General features: G+C 42.1%; 1 protein-coding gene across 8 annotated transcripts in view; it reads right to left on the bottom strand.

Annotated features, from left to right (window-relative positions):
- RASAL2 (RAS protein activator like 2) overlaps positions 1 to 22597 on the bottom strand; it is a 163600-nt gene that overhangs the window by 102867 nt on the left and 38136 nt on the right. The gene's annotated exons all lie outside the window — the stretch shown is intronic.

Here is a 22597-nt window from a genome sequence, read left to right as displayed (position 1 = left end):
GGCTGTGGAAGTAGAGGACTTGGCTTTGTGGACAGAAGAGAGATGGAACGCGCACCCCCGGGTTCTCCTGGTTCGAGTCCAAAGTGTGCCTCTCCCACTGTGTATTTCACAATACAGAAAAGGTCTCTTGGGTTTCAGTCATTGTCACAAGAATTTCTGTCCAAACAGACATTTCCTGGGGCACTTTTGATCAAGCTTTTCAGTGTAAAGCTGTTTGCATACTTTGGAGAAACCCCATGTCTCACACCATCCTGTGGTTAGAGTGCCTGAGCACTTTTACCACACATCTCAGCTGCATGAGGATTACCAAGTTCTGCTTCTTGAGGAGAGGAAAACATCTCTTTTCTTGGATTTTTTCTTGAACAGTAAACAGGACTGTAGGTATGGAAAGACACCCTCTGCCCATGCAAGCACCAAAACAATCAGAGGATAATTCAGTGACCCCCACTGAATTAAACTCGTGTGGAAGAACTCAAGATTTGATCCCTTCTGAACTTTTAGATTGTGGTTTAAGAACATGACAGATGTACATTTCTCTCACCCCTTTTATCTCCAAGTCATCTGCCTCAGACCTCAGCTCTAAACCCCAGGAGCTCACAAGTTTTACGCTGTTTTAGCAGGTCTCAGCCTGCAGTCTTGCACAGGGCAGGAGCCTCTGCCCAACAGCTCCAGCTAATTACGGCACAGGCAGCACTCCTTTAAGACAAAATAAAACCAGTGGAGAGCAATTAGCTGTCCTCTGACTGTATATCCCACACAGCTGCACCTCTTACAGGGTGAACTAGTTCTGTTAAACACAAGCTGTCATCCACCTGAGGGAGCAGAGATAGAATGTTTTTGATGGCAAAGGGTGAAAAGAAACCCCATGGAGGCATTTGTCCATCCCACCAAGAGCTCTGTTTTCCTGTGAAGTGGCCCAAGCAGGACCTGGCTATTACAAGTGATTTGATGGGTGACTTCATCAAACTTATTTCCCCAAACACCTCCTCAATTTCCTCCCTCGAGAGAGTTTGACTTTTAATCTAGAGACCCATTGTTTTTCTCTCAGTTCCTGAATTTGACTCCCTCTGCAAAACCACTTTTGGCAGGCACAGACAGAGGTTTGGCCCACCCAAAAAAGAGCCAAAAGGCTCTGTCGCTGTACCATAGCTGACATGAAATATTTACCAACTGGTGCCTTCTCACAAATAATCCTTTTCCTTTGTTTACTTTACACACTACTAAAAAGCAAAGCATCCCAGTAACACAGACTGGCAATACTTGTGAATTATGAGAGAACCATTTGGTATCAAAGAGCACCAAAACAGATGAAAGAAGGATGCTCAGCCCTTCATAGACTGTGGCATCCTGATCCCAAATGCTCATATCATATAGAATACCTTCCCAGAAGGTCTCAACAACAGTGAGAGCCTGTAGTAGAAACCTTTGTTCCTAATCTGAATAAATACAGATGAGAGAAAAACCCCAACCAACTCCTTAATTAGAAAGCTCAACAGAAAAGAAAAGAAGAAAAGTAGTCCTGTTACTTTCTTTTACCCCCTCGTGTTCCACACAATTCATTAAGCATCATCAAGCCAAATTTCTATTGAAAATGGTCTCGGAGAAATGAACCAGTGATTGTAAATAAATAGGCTTGAACAGATATAGTCCTTCTTAGTTATTTCTTCTTTTTGGTAATTTGTTTTTGTTTTAAAGCAACGTGACAGCTTCCAATAGCAAACACAAGCCTGTCAGGGACATTTCACTGTGACTGAAAGACTGAACACCCCTGCAGACATAGTATATTCTTCTTTCACTGCTGAATTTTTTGGAACACTGACGACTTGTCCAGCAGCCTCAGCTGTATGCAGATGTTCTCAGGTTTTTAATATGATAGTCTGGAGGACTCTGGAAAGTGCTGAGGTTTTGGGGAGAAGGAAAGTTTAAATTTGTAATAAAACCCAAAATAAATTTTGTGGATTTTTTTCCAGGCATCATCAGTTACCAGGGTAGCCCACTAGAAAGTTTCAGAAAAGCCTGAGAAAAAAGGCAAGCTTATCCTCTTTTTTCCCCACTTTTTTTCCCCTACCCTGCCTTAAGAGTGTTATCAGCAGGGTAGATTTAAATGAAATCTCAGACTGGCATCTTGCTGACCTCAATCCCAGCTGGCTAAACCCTTGCAACATGCCTGTCCTTGGCATCTACCAGAGAGCCGACACCAATCCGGCTGCTTGATTACGAAATGGAGAATCTGGTAAGAGGAACTAGATCCATTCCACTGTCTGGAACTCTGTTTAAAAGACAGCTTAATTTCTCTCTCTTCCTGGTACTTCATTGACAGGAGCAAGCTTGATATCTCAATCAGGGCAGCACAACACCACAGAGGATACTGTGCCTGCAGGACTGCAAATACCACGCACTTGAGAAGGAAATGCTACCGCTACCACCAGGTGATGCTTGTTTTAAAGGGACTCTGAGTTTTAAAGCACACACCGAAACATCTCATACCACTTCCTCATCAGGAAAGGACTTTTTTTTCAGTTGCTTTTTAAAAGTTAAGACAGAGCATCAGAGCATCACTGTCACATTAATAAAGACAAGTTACAAAACAGTTTAAACAACTACGGTGCGTCTCACTACCTTCACCTGTTACACTAACAGAACAAAACAAAAGCGAGCTCATTACCCGTACTCAAAACACTTGGATTGTCCTCTGTCTTCCCTTCAGTTATGGACTCACTGGCGGGCTCCCCTTTCCAGCTCACCATCTTTGCAAAGCCGCTGGAGAGCGAGGAGAAGATGCCGCGGATGAAGTAGCCCTGCTGCTCGGCGTCCAGCGGGCGCACGGCCGGCAGGGACGGCCGCGCGGGCTCGGACAGCGAGCGGCTGAAGGGAACGCGCACCGGCCTGCTCCTTGTCGGGAAGAGCGGCTCAGGTGGGTCTTCCTGGAGATTGTCAGCACTGGTGGCATCCATGCTTGCAGAACTTTTAGCAAGATTTGGGTCACTGCCTTCCCCTTTCAGACTGGAGGAGCCTGCTCTTCTGCTTACCCTCCAGGGAGGCCAAGGATGTGTTTGCCACCTGTACGCTCCAAGAGGTTTCTCTGAGTCAAAACTCATCTGTTTATTCAACTTCTTGCTTTTCATTTGGTGGTACCAGTGATAGTCCTTCAAGGCAGCTGTGCCAGCATCTTGTTCTGACAAAGATCTTCTGAAGGTCCTGGGAGAAAGACTATGATGCTTTTTGAAAGCACTCATTTTCCACCCTTTGGGTTCCAGCGCTTCACTCACATTCCTCATTACTTAGCAGTCACGTAGCTGTAGTTCCTCACTCACCATTTTACATCTCCAGTTACTTTGTTCATGGCTGTGAACTGCAAAATAGCAGAGGCTCTTCCTGAAAACCTGTAGCACCTTTCCCAGAACCTGGTATTCCTACATCTCCACAAGAAGGACGTGCCCTCACCTGTAGCACACCAACTTCTAACAGCACATGAAGCCTTGCTGAGCTTGCTGTCGCTTCCTGGACTGTCACATTTCTCCACCAAGCTCTCAGGAAATGACTACAAGAGCCCAGCAATGAAAACCCACAGCGCTGTTCTGTACCAATCACACTTCACTTTTTTCAGTCTACATTAAAGATTTGGTTAAAAAAAAAAGGAATGTGAAAGTACTTTGCTCTTGAGACGCAGCAACGTCTCAGAAAAGCAATGAAAAACTGCAGTACTAAACTAAGAGTTTAGTACTGCACGTTCTTCAGTTAAGTAGCGAAGTATATCAATATATATAGTTAAGTATAAAGTTTCTATTTGCCACAGGTATGTTTTATCACTTAAGAGTACCCCAGAGCTGCCTTTTAGAGAAAGGTAATACAGGCAGATTTATCAGAATGGAATGCTGAAAGCACAAGACAGGAAAGCGAAGAGGAGGAATGGAGGAAGGAGAACAAACCCTGCAACTCAATGCAGTGAGAGTGTAAATACACTGAAGGGAAATAAGTAAAGAGGAGGAGAGAAGGGTGGGTGGGACTTCACCAAACAGAGACCAAAGCCAAGGGTTTGAGGCATGGCAAACAGAACAGGGTAGCAGGAAGATACTCCTTTTTCTCCTCCCCCTTTCTTCCCTTTTTAAACAGCAGAATAGGGGATTATTTTTCATAAATCTAGTTGCAATAAATGAGATGGAAAAAATAGTCCTATCTGCTTAACCAAGAGGAAAAACCCTCTTGCCTTCACTACAATTTCAGAAACAGCTGACCGTTCTAAAATCTCGTAAAGAAAATATCCGCTGGTGAACGAAGAACACACTTGCCAAGTTTTAGACCAGAACACTTAAATCTCAAGTCTACACAAATCCCTGAAAATAGGGGGTTTATAATGGAAATGCTGACACACCCTTGGCAATAAAGTAACAATGAAAACTACTCCTCTGGTTAAATAAAATGATAATCTGGTCTGGCAGACCAATAAAGCTTAACTGACCCACTATGGGATCCTGCCTTTAAGCTAGGCTGCCTTCATCAGCCAAAGTACATTCCTGACAGCTGCAGATGCAAAAGCTTCCTTACTTATGTGTATATGTGGGAAAGGGTACCACTGCACCCTAGAACAGAGGAGTTACCCTAAAATACCCTTCAAATCAAACAACAATTTCTCTACTCAGTAGCAAGTAAGACTTTTCAATTATAAATGACAGAAGCAACTATCTAAAAATGTTTAGACTATATTTAAGAAGTCACAACAAATAACTCCAGAAACAGAAACAGCTTGGACACTGCAATGCAATTTCTGCATCAAGTAACGATGCTGCCTCTTGTGCTTTGTCAACATCACACTGCTCAGAACACAAGTCTGGAGTGACAAAATGTACCTACATCACACCTCTGCTACAATTTCCATCCAGAGCAATGAAGTTTCAAAGAAGCAAAAGCAGTGAACACAGAGATACTGGTAGTCCCGTGAAAGTGAGACACAGACTTCACCATAAAAAAGCTGGCTTTTGTCTTCTGCTTCTTGATCCCAGGGCTTGCTGATCACCTTTGGTTGCAGCCCATCTGGCTCCATGGACTCACATGGATTCTTTAAAATCACTCCTGACTTGACCCTCATCTACGGCTGGCAGCTGTTCTCCTCCTTGATCCCTTTCACCAAGAGCAGAGGCCACGGGTGTCCATGGTTTCAAGACTGAAGCAAAACCAGAAGCACTGAGAACCTCAGAATTTTTTGAGGTCTACTGTTACTGGATCCCCCACTCCTTCCAGCGAGAGATCCTCCTTTTCCTTGTGGAGCCTTTTGCTGCTAATGTGGCAGCCGTTCTTTGGCCAAATGCTTTGAATTAGGCAGGCTGGTAAAGCAGGTTTTATGGAACTTCAGGAGTATGAATAAATCCGATGGATGATGATGTGGTTGGCTCCAGTGGCACAAGCCATAATCAGCAGGGAAAGCTGAGAATGTGAGGCAGGCTTCTGGTCAGCTCTGCAAGCTGTACTTGCATAAGTTTCCACTAACACATTGACATCTCCTTTTGGGCTGGGAGCACAGAAGGGCAGGAGAGGACAGGAAACGCAGATAGAGGTGCAGGAGCCGAAGCCCTCCTGGGGTTGCTTGCTGTGGATTTCTAGTGTGCTTTGTAACTCCTGCTGATCTCTGCCAGGCTGGACACCCACACAGACCAGGCTCTTGAAACAGCCCTTGGAGAGCCCTTATCTGCCCTATCAGAGCACTTGGTACCCCTGAGGAATGACTCAGCTCAGATAATACGACCCCAGCAGCACCAAGGCAGGGATTTAGCACAAGAGCACTCTGGACAGGACAGAACTTCAGGCAAGACACCAGTCTCTGCATGAGGACAGAGATGATCACCAGGATTCTCCCCTGCTTTTTCACCACCATCCTGTGGACACCTGACTGTGTAGAAAGATCCCTCTCTCCCCTTCCAAATACAGCTGGCATTGCATTGATCACTGACTCAGAGACCACCCATTTCAGCAAGGGAACACAGAAAGATCAACCACGTCTCAAGTTACAGCATGAAGCAACATGCAAAGCCAGTTATGGGTTAACTGCTACTCCAAACTATTTTTATTGGTGCTGCCAGGGGTTGGACCACAGCTCTGTGCAGACCTAACAATACAGAGAAAGGCTTCAATAAGCACTCTACGTGAAGCCCAAGAACATCAAAGTCACAGTTTTGTTTAAGTTTGAATAGTATTGAGAAGGCTTTTTACTTTTTTTTTACTTCTGGTTTCACTTTTTATTTCATGTTACCACTGCTCAGAAGAACACATTCCATGATCAAAAGAACGTTATCCTTGGCCTAGCTGAGGTTTCAGAGTGTACTCTAGAGAGGGTTAAAGGGCCTTTCTTAAAGTGCTTCTAAAAAGGCAGACAAGGTTTACATGTTTATTAACATAGAAACACTGACAGACAAGTTTGCTTAGTCTACCAATAAGACAATTCTTTAAAACAGCTAACTCAAAAATTTTAGCCTGGGCTTCGAGTCAAACCGATCTCTCCCTTCCTTACACACATCAGCAGCAGCAATGATGATGTTCAAAAAACCTCTTTGTCTACACTAAATCAGTGCCACTGAGTTGCAATTTGTCTCAAGTGGCTCCAGCATTTCTTGTGTCCACAGAACATGCAAGCGAGTAATCCAGAAGGCAGAACTTTCTCCTTGATCCCCAATCCAGTTACTCAGGCTCCAGTCCAGTCCTTCCAGAGCAGCAGTTTATCCTGGGAAGCATTTCACAGTCTCAGCATCACAAAGAAATCAGCTTACAGCAGTGACTGCCACTGTATTAGTGATGTGAGATCCCAGCCATACTGAGCCACCCACGAAGCTGTCAGCAGGTAAAATAATGTCAGGGGAAGAAATGAGTTTGTCAATTAAGTTGAGAAAATCTGAAATATTTTCACTCTTGTTTTTAATACCAACTGCCTACAAACATGATCCTCCACCAGCAAATTCTCCTCAGTTTTCTTTTTTTTTTTTGTAGTGTTTGCAGTTCATTGTGCCAAATCATTCATTTAGCTTTTCAGAAAATTACTATTTTCTGCCTAACAATCCAGTCACTTAATCATCACATTTGACATGTTTAACAGCATTATATTTCACTACTCCTAGATATTTAAGTAATTTATGCACAAAATGCAGATTTGCTATGTTGGAATGTAACTGCATTTCAGCTTTAAGACCGTATTGGGAAAACAATCTTTCTTAACTTTATAACATTTCACAGAAAATATACACAAGCAGCCTTACATTTGCACCGAGCATATGAAGATAAATACTTGTCAAGGGCCTCCTATGTGGGAATTCTACTCTCCACCATCCAGCTCTCAAGAAAAAACTACCTAGGTCTACTGCAAGGAGCTTCAGCAATTTCTCAGAGTATGTTGTTTAATAAATACTACCAGCCAATTAAAAAAGTAAAAAAGCAATACCACAGAAAACCCCAAGTGCACCATTGCCAAGCAGCTGGAAGAAGAAGAACATGGCTCTGATGTCACAAATTAATGTTTAATGCTTTCTTGCTCTCTGGAAGCTGTCTAGTGCTTGAGGAAAAGCACTACAAAGTGTAAAATTTGAGTTCATAGTTTATATTGTACAAAAAGGATGAACTGCAATCTCCCATGACTGAACTGTTCCATTCTAAATTAGTTTTGGACCAAACAAACTTACCAGCTTCTCATTTTTTACTAAGACATGGAAGGAAAAAGGGAAAATAAGAGAGTTAAAACAGGAAAAAAACCCAAGACCAAAATGCCACACAACCAGCAAGATCCATGATAACCCTGAACATTTATTCAACCACACTTGGTTTCAACCAAATCCTCTCTTTTAATTGAGAAAAATTAGCAGGCTAAGCAAATACCACTTCTGAAAAGATCCCAGCTTAAGATCTGTTTTAAAGGGACTCTGAGTCAAACAAACAAACAGCCATCAAATAAGCTTTAACCTGTAGAAAAATAAATCAAATTGCCCCCTGTATCCTTCCCTAGAGAAACCAGAAGGACTACAGAGGGTCAGGAATCCTGGATTCAGCAGTCTTGCTCCCCTTAGCTCTTCTCCCATTTAAAACTAGCCCAGTGCTCAGTGCACTGGAACAGTTCATGGAGGAGTAATCAATATATAAAGCCAGAATGAACACAGAAGTTTCCTAATTGACCCAACTTGACATGTAGTTAAATAGCACAGAAGATGAAAGATTTTTCCTTCCCTTTAAATTAGAGACTTTTCAAAATATTAAGTTTTGTTTATGCAAGGCTAAGTAATTAATGACCTAACATCCCCTTCCCATCTCCTATCACCAAGATGCATCTGTTTCCCCCTGCAACATTTCCTGCAGGTGGATATGACTTTTCCTCAGCTCAGGGCAGACCAGTGCACCTGACTTACTCGACCTCTTAATATTTAGTGTTAATTAATGCTTAGAAGTTACACAGTGGACGAATGAAACAGCACCTTAGAAATTGTTGCATTTGGGGTTAGAGTGACTGGGAGAGTGAGGCTTGGAATTGGTGTAGCTGGAAGACAGAGATCCCTTACTGAGCCCAAAGCAGAGCTCCTGAGAGCAAAGCTGCCCCACGTGCCTCTCACGAGCCTGGAGCTGGCCAAGCCTTCAGTGACCACACTGCGAGCTCACCTGTCCCACATAAATCAAGATACGCTGTTTCCACTATCACTATGCTGAGACTGAAATACCTCTGAGCAAGCTGAATGGTGACAGAAGAGCGTTTAAATGCCACAGAGCACCTCACCTAAATTTCAGTGTCAAGGCAGGCTGTAACTGCTGTCCTGCCCCAATATTCCAAGCCCAACCTGCCACTACAGCTGCAGCAAGCCAGCCTGACCCAGCTCTGCTTTTGCCATGGTCTAGGTTTCTGACGGCAAGTCCTGAAAACTCCTCAAGACACATAGGAATTTCCACCTGAATATGAGGAAGAACAACTTCACTGTGCAGTGACCACACACTGGAAGAGACTGTCCAGGGAGGTTGTAGAGTCTCCCTCATTGGAGATATCCCAGACCTGTCTGGATGCAACTCTGTGCTCTGGGATGACCCTGCTTGAGCAGGAAGGCAGGATCAGATGACCTCCTGTGCTCCCTTCCAACCTGACTCATTCAGTGATTCTGTGATTTCTGCCCTCTAATTCCTTGGCAAACCCACTACAATTTCTCTGCTGATACAAACTCCCCACGTGAAAGTCTCCTGGTTTAATTTTTCCATGCTCTTCCCATGATCTGCATGAGAAGCTGCTGCAGCCCTGTCAACTGAGCAGAGCAGAGAGAGATAATATAAATTTATGAGATGCTGGGCTTTGGATGGATGCCAGGAAACGTTAGCAAGAAAATCCCATTTCAATACATCACCAATGAACCTGCAGAGCGGCGATGCCAGGTTTTAATTTCACTAGCAATCTTTTGTTGTTGTTGTTGACGACCAAACACAGCTCGTGCCAAGTTTCAAGGGCCATAAAAATGTACATTTAAGAGCCAGCCAGACACAGGCAGCGGCTGATCCCACACGCAGCTGCGAGCCGCCCCAGCCAGGCGAGGATTTCAGCAAATAAATAAACGCATGACCTGGAGGTAAACACACTGGCAGCTACTCTGTAACAGCAGAATGACCTGTGAGGAGAGAGGGGAGGCACCCCCCTCAGAAATTTGGGGAAATTAAGGGATTTCTGTGAGGAAGGAGAGCCCTCACCTCTGGCTAGGGACACAGCTGCTGCCACAGGTCTGGCTCTTCTGTGGCCTTAACACCGAGCTGTGACACACACAGGATGCTCAGGCTGGGGGAAAGCCTCTGGAGCCACAGATCACCAAGCAGAGCCCTGCAGAAACACAGCAGCACTGACCTACCCACTGTCAACTTCTGCAACTCTGCAAATACATCAGCATGTTTATACAAATATATAAACTTTGACTGCATAAAAAATAAAGCATTTATGCCCAGCCTGACATGCATTTCTTTATGATTACAGGTTGGGCTCAGTACCGTCAGAAATATCATAGACAAGCTGCTCATTTTAGTTTGTAATAGCCTCGGTTTTCAGCAGGTAAAATTAACTTTCCATCACCCCTCTTCATTCCCAACTGAAGCGTTTGGGATTTTTTGTGGAGAGGGTGGGGAAAAAATCATTACTGCTGCGATCTTAAAGCAAGGGTTTTACCAGCAAAACACAGTTTTATTGCTAGATGTGATCCCTGTGTTCATCAAACCAATCGCAGCCTAAGCTACTAGGGGAGGAAATACAGTATATAGGCAACTTAATGGATAAACATCCCAAAATGGTCTTGGTAACTATGCCCAAATAGCAGGTGCATTTATTTGAACTTTCCAGCCTTTATTTTTATGTAACTAAAAAGGAACATATCCTCAATGCAGACTGCTGCAAAAATAAGACCTATCAACTCTCCACCAAGGATGCTAGGAGCTGGGTTTATTTAATTGGTGCAATTTCAAAAATATCCATAATTTCACTCTGGATATTTTTAATCAGTTGCTGTAACTGTTATTTTATTTATAATTCATTTATTATCTTATTTTATCCTTTTTTGATAATAACTATCTTGATATCAACAACTCCTTCACACAATACTAGTTTTGTAAATAAATTTTAAAATGTAAATACATTTTAAAAGCTTCTCAAACCCTGGAAATCCCACTGTAAGAGCCAACTGGCAGCAAAAGATAACCACCAGCTAATTGACAACACTCTTCAAAATCACTGGAGAGTGTACTCTTACAGTGTATATAAACAAAGAACTTTAGCAACATGCATAATTAAATTCTGGAATTTATCATCTAAACACCACCAGTAACAGAAATACTCTGTCTGCTGTGATGACCTTTTAGACTGAATCCAGCCATGAGCCCAAAACTGCCAAGTGCACCACTAAGCCATGTCCCTAGACAGCAAAACACAGGGAAGAATTTACAAATCCAGAAATATTTTAGGCCCTGAACTTAGGCAGGGAAATTCCTTGAGCTGGATGAGAACTATCCTAACACCCACCTTGCAGCCCCATCTGAATGTTGTGTTAATATCAGCAAATTAAAGTGCAACAACTGACAACAAATCAGTGACAGCTGGAATTTAGGATCAAACCTTCCTCTAAATGGAGAAAGAAAACTCCAGAGAGGAAAGATGAGACACCCTGGTATCTCAAAATGCCAAAAGTCTGAAATGAAAACACTTAGGAGTAGCAGGGGAAAAGGGTCTGTGTAAAATTCCAGGCGCTATAGCACTGCATTGAGAAAGTAGTAAAAGAAACAGCCAAAAAAGAAATTTAAAAAAAAAGAGATGGAGGGGGCAGGAAAAAAAAAAAAAAGAGCATTTCTTAAATGTAAATGACCTTCTGAGCAACAGAGTTTTCTCTCCACAGGTTGTCTGTCAGGAACAGCCTTGACTCAGGGCAGAAGCCACATGTCAGGGACAGTGATGAAGATGTATCTGCTGCCAGGCCTGGAGGAGATTCCAGCACTGCCAACAGAGCCAAGGGATGAAGCAAGGTGACCTGCAGGCTCCAAAACAGCACGGAGAGAGAGAGAAAGGAGCACACCCTCTGTGGCTGAAGCTCTGAGCTTGCAATTCAAAGAATGATTAAAGATGTCCAGTGTTGGACATGGCTCGTGACACAGCATGTGATCCCCGAGATGAACCTGTGTGTCCTAGCACTGGCCTGGGAATTCCAGGGTACAAAAAGATTCTCTCCCCAAAAGGGAGAGATATAGGAGAATTTCAACCTTTGAAGGGACAGGGAGGAGGGAGGAAGAGAAAGAAGATAATTTCTCTTTCACAGACTATTTAAGGAACTAATTTGTGACACCTGCAAACACTTCCTCACCACAGGACAAAACAAAGAAGTGGACATTGTGGAAAAGGATTTGCATGAAACACGAGTCCTTGCATCCCAGGCAGGGTCCCAGGCCACCAGGGCCACCCTCAGCACTGCTGTGGCTGTCAGCTGCACGTGGAGCCCCATCCTTCAGCAAGCCATGCACAAGCACTTCATCTCTTTTGTGTCTTTTCATTCGTTATTATGGTCCCAGAGATCATTTCTGCTTCAAGCTCCAAAATGACTGGTTTTGTTTCATTAAGTGTGAACACCAGATGACTAGAACTGCCTCTAAGGTCAATCCTTCCCAAATTAAAGCACAGTCCCATTTGTAAGTCTGTGTGAGCAAGACTTTCAGTAGGCAGACACTGTTTAGCAATCTCTAAAAAAAAATACATTCTCAATTATTTTCATTGCAAAAAAATGAAATTTTAACAAAAGGTTTAACGGAACCATAAAAAAAATCAAAGGAAACAAACCCCCAGAACTGCATGCTCCTGCTTAGAGCAAAATCCTCTCCAGTTGACATTTCTGAAATGCCTTTTTTTTTGTTCTCTCACTTCATGGGTAAAAGGGAAAATGATCTGATATTTGCTGTTTTTACCTTAAGCACACTAGTACTGTTAGTAAACCATGCTCCATCCTCACCAAGCAGCATAGAACTGCTGTGAACAATAAAGTCTTGACTTTGAAATTGTACCTTGAAGTCTCAAACCTACCTGCCAACAAGTCCAGAATATTTGCTCTAAATATAAAACACAAAGGCACTCTGGGTTTTATAAAGACACAAGCAACCACCAGAGTTAGACTAAATTAATGAGCATGTGTATTCCAACTCCAACAGACAGGACAGCACCCGTCTGGCTTCACTTAGGAACTTGTTATAATCTCTGCCTTATAAAAAGGTTTTTACACATATGAAACACTCATATACCAGTGAGACATAAAATCAGGATGTAATCAAATCTCCACAGTTTTATGTACAAATCCCTCAGGACTTGAAGCTGCAAAACCAAACGTGAATAATTGCATCTATTTTCTAATAAAGACCATGTGCTCTGGGGCATGAGTACACAAGTTTTCAAGAGCTCTGCATAATATTTTTGGAGGTATTTCTACTTCAAATAAGCAATCCAGTTAAGCAGAGGAAAACACGCACACACATCGGTGACCTTGTTCAAACAATGCACCAATCACTGTGATAAATCTGGCTGCCAAATCTAAATATAGACTTTCAGGAAAAAACAAGGGAGTTTGGGCAGAAGAGGCCCTCTCCTGTTTACTGTTTACCTAATTATCCAAATGAATGTTCAGTTTGGCCTCTCTCCCCTTTTGGAGCAGCGTGAGCCCTTTCCCAGTGGGGGCCAGGAGAGCTCTGGCTGTTACTGGAATCGCAGCGTGATCCGGCACACTCGATGCTCCGAGTGCACTTGGTGCAATTTCAAAGCTTGTCTCACAGTTTGGGTATGTGCACACTCTGCTTCCCCCAGACAGCCCCATGCCTGACACAAGGCAGATAGGCACTGCAGGACTGAGTCACTGCTACAGAAAAAGGCTTTTAAAAAATTTCTCAATTTTTTTTTTCCCCCAAATGGGAGGAGGAAGAAAAATCCCATTCAAAACCCACTCTTAAGTTTCCAACTTCGGGTGCCCAAGCAGGAAACAAGGGGAGGAGGGAGCACAGGGCAAAAGGAGGAGGAGAAAGTTCTATTCAGGGTTGTATTTTTAGACTATTACTAATTTTGTTTTGTCACTGTGCTACAGAAGCTAGACCTGGGTGAATTAATACAGTATTATCCTTTCTAATTTTTGCTCTGTCCAGGCTGCAGTCTAAACCTAATCTCCTTACATGGGACCTGGCAGGGCATTTGCTCCCCCTGCCCTGCTATGGCTCATATCTTTCCACCAGATATTCCTGCCTGCAGCAGACATCCAGCCAGCTATTCCCTCTCTTCCTCAAAGCATGTAAAAAACAAGGAGAATTCCCCCCTTTTGTGTTTGGAAACAAAAATCTGCATACTGAGGACACCAAACCTGAAATCCTGATTTGTTGTGAAGTACACCAAGATAATGGGATTTATAACCACAATGTATGGGAAGGAACACCACTGAAATGCTTTTCCTCCTTGCTAAAAATACTCATATCTTAAAGTATCTTTGCCCTTCTTGATTTATGGATATTTATAAGCCAAATTTTGTTGGGCAGGCTAGAGCAGAGAAATCCGTGCCCTCTATTCCCAGCTGTATTTTAGTCTGTAACAGTTGTGCATCCCATTTATTCTTATTGTTTCAAAGCAAGTTAGTTTTAACTTGTATTTTTTAACAAGTTTCTGTCCCCAGATGCCATTATTATGGTTATTGTCAACCTATTTTTTTATTTCCTTTCTCCACGTTTGCACAGCACGGGCCCAACCCATTTGTGACTTCCCTCCCTAGATGCAAGTTGCCACACATAGATCAATTACACAGAAATACAATGACTTACAGTAAAGAAATCATTGGGGAAAAAACAAACATATGGACCTCAACTTATTTATAAATATCTTCAAAAAGGAGCCTGGAAACATCCCACCCCAGGCTGGCAGTGCACAAGGCAGAAGTGGTGGGGAGTGGCAAGGGAAGAGGCAGATAGACAAGATTTTATTTTTTATCTTATTAATGTTGTTTTATTCTTTCCAGAAAAACAAGAAAGGCCAGGAAATCCTTAGAATTTGGCATTCCCAACACCACCTCTTTAGATGAGCACAAGGTCCTCGCTTCCTGCTCCCTCCTCATTTCACAGCAAGTGAGGACAGAACAGGACAATGCCAACGTCAGAAGTGCAACAGAGAAGCCCTGTATGTCAACCCTGTGCCAGATTTGGATTATTCTATTTATTTATATTCCACATCAGCTTTCTTTAACTATGAAAACCCAGGTGAGGTCAAGAGTCATTAAAGCTCCTCTTACACTTCTCATCTGTGGAGCAAAGATTAACTGGCCCAGCTTCCTGCAAAATAGTGTCTTCTCTGACCATCAGCAGCCAGAAGAATTTGGGGGTAGAGATGGTTAAACAGGAAGGAAAGAGGAAAGGAAAAGATGCCAAAGCTCAGAACAACCCTCTCCCCACTGCTGTAGTGGAAAGGAGGGGACACAGGAACCCAGTTAGTGCTTCTCCTGCCCACACCAGGCATGGAAAAGTAGGAAAGGTGATGGAACAAAAAGTCTCCTTTCCAACCCGTGCCTTAGGCTACAGCTTTGGAGCAGCTGTGCCCTCCTGCATCTCAACCATGACTGCCAGGCACGAGGAGCTTTAGACTAAAAGGTGCTGGTGCTCAGGATTGACACAATTTTGAGGCCCATGAGAAGCTGCTGTGGTTTCACCATCATGCAGCTGGCATGATGTCCAGCAACAGGGGCCAAAATTCACCTCCCTGTACAAACACACGTTTAGGGACGACTGAAACCAAAACAAAATCAAGTTCTTCCTGTCTGAAAAGCTGTCTAGCATATCAAGTCCTTCTTTTACCTTCTTGACTGTCTAGAAAACTGACATAAGAAAACTGATTATTACTCTGGAATAAACTGTAGTAGAAGACAAGAGAAAAAAAAAAGGGAAATCTGAGCTTATCTTCTTAAAATATAAACCCCTCAAGGAATATCATTTGCTGCAATTAAATACAAAAAGCCAATCCTCAAGATAAGCCTTAACAAATCACCTTGAGAGTTTAATAAGTTGTGGTTTGGTGGATTTTTCAGTGCATCTGTTAATGCATTTACCTGGCCTGTCAAACATACTTCTGAAGTTCTCACACCAGATGAACACAGCAGCCAGAGTAAAAAGTGGGCAAGACAGTGTGGGACCACTGAGAGGACTGTTTCAATAAAGAGGGTTTGAATATTTAATTATTAAACTAGAAAGAAGAAGGTTTAGATTAGATATGGAGAAGAAATCCTTCCCTGTGAGGGTGGGCAGGCCCTGGCACAGGGCACCCAGAGAAGCTGTGGCTGCCCCTGGATCCCAGGAAGTGTCCATGGCCAGGCTGGGCAGGGCATGGAGGAACCTGGGCTAGTGGAAGGTGTCCTGCACATGGCAGGGATACATGGTGGAACAAGATAAGCTTCAAGGTCCTTCCAACCCAAACCTTCTGGGATTCTATGATAAATTCATCTACCAGATGCAGCACCATCATCGTGGGAAGCTGCACATCTGCCATCTAACTTTTGGGTTATTTTAACTCTCACAGATGAGCAAGAAATTACTGATACCAAAGTGCTTGAAAAGAGCTGATAATACTACAGATATTTACTGCCTTACAGTAAATATACAGTTGCTTTTACACTTTAAAAATCTTTAGTTATTGATATCTAAAATAACTCTTATTCAGTCTTTATATCTAAAGACAGTTATCTTAATGAGCTCTCTTTTGAGTCTGCAATTCAAATCTTTCCTTTCTGGATCCCTAAAGATTAGATTCAGGCCATATTTCTGATGCACAGAAGGCATGAGCTCCTCTTTCTCTATCTTATTTATTTTGTTCCCCATCATCCACAGATGATGTTCCCCAAGCAGCTGAGAAGTGGAATGCTCTGTTCCCAGAGCCAACACCATGAGTCACTGTGTACTCACTAGTCAGGGTACAAGATCTCCCAACACTTTCCCCCCAAATCCCAACCACTTTGCAAAATACTATTGTGCCTAAATTAAACAGCTTTTGTTATCAAGTGAATAAAAATTCACATTTCCTGCCAAGCCACTAAACCACATTTAAATGGCAGAATCTACACCCAATTTAGCATTTCCTAGTGGTTTAGGTGGAAATTCAGGTATGCAGGGAATGACATTGAAAAGCTGCAGTGGTCATCTTGACATAAGGAGGATAAGGAAGCCTGTGAAGTCCAGAGAGAATCCACAACTCAATATGTACTGAAGTACAGGCAAAGGCCAGCAAATCCAAAACTCACTGGTCCCACTGGGCTCCTGTACCCTGCAGGAGCTCTGGCTGTCAGCTGGCCTTGCAGGAGCACTTTGTTGTTCTCAGCTGTTTAAAACCTTTCACTTTGGTGCTCGTGGTTTTACAATTGCACAGTTTCAAGCAGCTCAAAGGAACCTGTAAGCAAAGGTGGGAGGACACAAATACCTCTTGAACTGGCTTTGTTAACAAGTCAGTCTGCAGTGGAATTTGAAGTCTCCAAGAAGTTTTCCAGAAATAGTGCATGATTTATGCAGAGATGATTGCACATCAATTTCTTATTCAGAATCTTTGTCACATTCACTGGGAAAAAAAGTTGGGTTTATTTCTGTCCTTCATTCTTCTACCCTACTGGGTTCTTTCAGTTACTTTTCCCACTTACTCTCCTCTGCTCTTCCCAGGCAACAAACTATCAAACACAGCCAATAAATGGATTAAATCCCACAAGCTTTCCTGCTGTAGTCATTGTACTTTCCACAGCTGAATAGTCCATATCCATTCAATTCCCATTTACAGGGATTGATCACTGAATTGAACAGGAGAGTTCATCCACCTGCACCTCTGCTTCAGCCCATTTTTGAAAGTCCTTCTTATAATCACAACTCTAGACTATCAAACGAATCACAGTTCAATAGATTCAATACTGCAAAAAATTTCTATTCCAACACCAACTTACATTTTCTCTTTTTAAAGCTGGCAGTGAAAAAATATTAAGATAGAAGGTGCAGCTCTTTTATCATTAAGACATCTAAATTTTGTACTACATAGATATTAAGGGAACTTCTGAATGAACCAGAAGGTGACAATTTCTGGGTAATCCCACCAAAGCCAGAAAAGGCAGGGGGAAGGGAAATCACCACTCTCACATTCTTTTCCTATTATGAAATGCAATACAATTAAATGCAAGGGTTCCCTGTAAAATAACTGAAGCCAATCACCACAAACTACACTAAAGGGAAAATTAGGCAGAATTTATGCAGCAATACAGAATAGAATAGTGACACAGAACACCATGTCTCTCTAAAGGATGAATAAATGTGCATTTAAAGCTCAGAAACAGAGCCAGAAATAAGAGGCAAAACAAGACAGAGAGAGGAAGGGCAAGGGAAGAGAAGGAAGAAACATGAGCTCATTATCTCAAGAGCTTAACTCCAGAGATTCCAGGAGGAGTGAAGAAGCAGCAAGGAGATTCCAGGGCAGCAGCTTCTGACACGGACAGGTCTAATGCTGCCATTAGCTCGCCATACACATCTGAGGATTGATGTGGAGCTCTTGAAATCTGACAGGTAGAAAGCTGCAATTTAGCAAGAATAGTTATTTAAAGCACTTACTCAGGAAGAAGCTGGATTTAGCTCAAAGAAGAGGCCACTGCCTGTGACTGCCCCAGAAAATACATAGCCATGGCAAAAATTTCATACAGGGACTTTTAAGACTTCAAAATTTACAGATACAGTCAGGAAATTAATGTCTGTATTTTTTCTTACTAGCCTAATTATAACTTTCAGCCTCAGAGTTACTTTCAGTATTCACAAAACTCAATTTAAATTCATTCTTCCTACTACCTAAGCTATCATCTAATTTGTTATCTCCTCTCAGACTGGAAGCATCATTTTCAAAATTAATTTCTCTTATTGCTACCTGTTAACAACCCTCAGGATTACAAATTTAATCACAACAATAACTGAATACACTGACAGGTGAACCCAAAACCTCCAGTGTTTACACCAGCAGCAATAATTAGTGTTTTGCCATGTCAAAAAGTGACAAGGAAAGTGACTACACAAGGAAAGTGAGTGGAACAATACAAGTAGCAGTCCCTTACTGAAGGGGAGACACAGAGATAGAAGAACAGGAAAAAGGCTACTTTTAATATAAGGTACCTTCAGAGACAATATAATTTATTGCCAACATGATTTATTACTAATCCAACTTTTTTAAAGAGGCTAAAATGTTTTCATTATTCAAAAAATTAAAAGAAAAATATATAGTAAGTTCCCAGCAAACAGAAATAGGAACTTGCTAAGATTTTTTACTTTACATGGCTCAATTTCCTCTCCCTGCTGCAATTATCTGTCTGCAGAGGAAATAGCACACAACATTCTGTGCCTGGCTAGGAGGTTCATAAGGACAATGAATATACAAGGTAATAACATGTTATTTTTAAACAGATTCTTTTCTTTCTTGGGTTTTTTTTTTGTTTGTTTTTAAAGAATATTAAAAGATATTCTGCAGACAGGATTCTGATGGCTCCATGACAGAAGAATGCAGCACTGCTAAATGCAAAATAGATTCCGAATATTTCTGACACCTGCGCTGCAAGATTGTCATTAAAGGAGATGCTTTTCTGAGTAAATATGTTCTAGAACATGTTCACTTGAAGGGGCAGCATAAATGTCACTGCACTCAGGTGATTAAATCCATACTGAAACTCCCTTAGCCATGGGTCCTGATATGGCAGCTCAGGGGCTAACAGCCTTAAATCCATACTGCTCCATATAAAGGTAAAGGTCCCTGATTTATCATCCTCAGCACTCAGACAGAAGATATTCCTGATGTTTAAATGAAATTGCCAAAGATCCCTGTTACTACCATTATTTACCTGCCAACAACAGACAGAAATGTAAAGATGGTGCAACCATTAAGGTTGTTACTTTTCTGCTATTTGAGAGCTTTGATGTGACAACTTGAAAGTTGATTTAACAGCTCCTTGCATCCACTGCCATCCTGCAGAGACTCCAGGTGATTTGGCAGCTTCAGCTGTGGTGATGCAGCTGAAATAAAGGCTGTCACAGTTAGGAAAAAAAGGATACTGCTTAGCTAAGTCCTTCTCAATAAGTTTTTGCTGCTTTGCTGTTCTTTAAGGTGTTGAGTTTTCATTCAGTTCCTGTTTTTACATAAGAAAAACAATGATGTTCAAGAACAACCAGTTTCAGTTGACTTAATAGTCTCTTCAGCTAGGGCATGGCTCAAGCTTATTTCAGTGTACCCAAATCCAAACAACAGTTTGCATCTTCTCTGCAGCTGTACACCAGCAGGCAGGCAAATTAAAGAGTATTTAAAAGAAGCAGAGATCTCAAGAGAGGAGAGATAAATCCAGCAACATTTGTTAGGCTGGCAAAATGCCATTTGCTGATTCTGACCATGACATTTTATAACCTTTTTGTTTTAAATAAAGATCAAAACCATAGGATGTTAAGTTTCACCACCACTTTACGAAGTGCTCTCAAGTTCTCTGCCTTAACCAACCTTAAACACATTTATACATTAATAGGAGTCATTAAAAATATTTCATTATAATTAAATACTGCATTCTAAAGGGGTCATTAAAAAAACCTACTCTCTCAAAGTATGTGGAATATAAATCCTGCTGAAATAGTATCTGACCACATCTGTTCTTATACAAAAGTCACCACTTAGAAGTCCCTTTTAAAGTCTGATATTTCATGTACTTCATTAATCCTGAAATCTCTGAAAGCTGCTGTAAGTTGTTAGTGGCTAATCAAATGCATAAATTGGGACCACACAAACCCATGATCACTTTCAGATCTCCTTCAAGTAAATCTCTCCCTAACAACTAAGAATGAAAGAAAATATTATTTTTAATTACATGAGAAGCGCATGAGAACATAAAGAAGAATGGTCATCAAAGACTCTACCTAGTAAAGACAAAATCAGCATCTTTTGCAGGAGACTTTTTTCTGCCAAAATTAAATGCGGCAACACAGAATAAGATGTAGATTTGTATTTTTGCTGCTCCCTGGGGCAGAATGAGTGCCTGTATTTACCCACCCTCTCCAAGTGCTTTTTCAATGGGTACACTTGTTCCAGGATCACATTCCCTTGGCCTCATTCTCCCAGCATCCTCAACTTCCCAACATCCTGCAGGCATTTAAAAAAACCCATTTAACACACCTCCCCACAGTGTAAACAGTGAGATTTAAGGGAAAAAAACCCCAAAACAACACAGCTCTCCGGGGGTTCTGAACTCATGCTGAAAGTTACCAAAGCCAAGGCTATTTACATGTTGCCCTATTGGCTGCGTTTCCCTCAACAAAGAATTGTGCTTTCAAACACTGATGGACTAAAACTTCTCTGAAGAAATGTACACAAGGTATGTACACAAAGTAAATGTGTGCTCTAGTCACTTAATAGCTGCTAGACTTGCCTATTAAAAAACCCCTCTATGTTAATTCTCAGACTGACTTCAAGTGAAATTTCAAGTAGAATAATTCCACTCTCCTTATCCCTGAAACAAGTAAAAGAGGCCTAGAAGAAACCTAGAGAGGGACTTTTGACAAGGGCCTGTAGTGACAGGACAAGGGGGAATAGCTTCACACTGACAGAAGACAGGGTCAGATCAGAAATTGGGAGGAAATTCTGCCCTGTGAGAGTGGTGAGGCCCTGGCACAGGCTTCCCAGAGAAGCTGTGGCTGCCCCATGCCCAGAAGTGTTCAAGGTCAGGTTGGAGGGGATTTGGAGCAACCTGGTCTAGTGGAAGCTGTTTCTGCCCATGGCAGGAAGGTTGGAATGAGATTATCTTTAAGGTCCCTTCCAACCAAACCATTCCATGGTTCTGTGACATTTATTTTCACTCAGCTTCTTTTTGTAAAGACTGGTTAATTTACCCAAAGTCCCAAGCTATTTATAGAGAGATCAAGGAGACCTCTACAATTTCCTGTATTTGTCACACGGCATTTGTCACAATGCAATCAAGGAGATTATTCTGTTTCAAGTCATATCTCCATTTTTCTTAAAGGCAGAAAGTCATGGATTCTGAGAAGTCCTGAGTGAGTAGGGAGAAATCAGTAAGTTTGGGTTACAAGGGAATTGCATTTGCCAACAAGACCTCCTTCCCAGCAAAAGGCAACACAATACTTGGCACATTCAGTCTGTAACTTCTACACAAGAGAAGTGCTTGTGCCTACACTGACCCCTCTCAGCTACAGCCCTGGGAGAGATGGGCAGCAGCCAATAACTCACACAAGTCCTAATTCCAAAGAACAACTTTTCATTTAAATTCACACACTGATAAAATTGGCACTTGGATCATCGTGACCACATGTCGCTCAGGTTGTGTCCTCTTATCCTTATTTCAGCCTGGAGCAAAGAAGTTGTTCTGCTTCAGGAGGGCTGTTTCAGTCTTTGATAACTTACCTAATCAGTCCTAATTAGTCAGAGTCATTGAAGAGCCTTCTGCCCTACTGAAGAGTCATCCCCTTAGATATGGCACTGCAGAAATTGTTTCCTGCTGAGGCACTTTGGAAGGTCTGCTTCGCAGAACAGCAGCATGAAAAGGTGCTTGCACCAGAAAGCCACAAGGCTAATAAAATCAATTCTTGACATTTGAGACAGCCTCTTAAAAACAGTCACTGGGTATGCATATAATCACACTCCATAATTACACTAATTTGCACAATTAAGAGCTGGATAAACACCATAAAGTTAAATGAAAAACCCCAGGCATAGGCTGGTGCTGCTACCAGAATATTTTAAAATCCAAAATATCCGACACTGCTGATGACAATTTCTGTAACCATGCAACACAAGAGCACCTTACTGAAATCCACAGAGATACTTGCCACCAAATCAAAAGAATAGGAACAAAGCAATAAAATAGTTTCTTCCACAGCTCATCAGTGTTGTTTTCTTCTCAACCTCATCTTTTGGTTCAGTCACAACTGACACAACAGTTTAAATGCTCCTGTGGTGCCTGTCTCCTGCAAACTCCCCACTCCCTTCAAAACTTCCAAATTAGACAGAGTGCTGCTGTTAGAGAGCCAAGCTAAGGCAGAAATCCCAGGGCAGGCTAAGGAACAGACT

This window comes from Onychostruthus taczanowskii, unplaced genomic scaffold (assembly GCF_017590055.1).
Source record: "Onychostruthus taczanowskii isolate IOZ18803 unplaced genomic scaffold, ASM1759005v1 scaffold63, whole genome shotgun sequence".
In the NCBI taxonomy this organism is placed as follows: Eukaryota; Metazoa; Chordata; class Aves; order Passeriformes; family Passeridae; genus Onychostruthus; species Onychostruthus taczanowskii.
The sequence above is the reverse complement of the archived record's forward strand: the minus strand, read 5'-3'. Positions and strand labels throughout refer to the sequence as shown.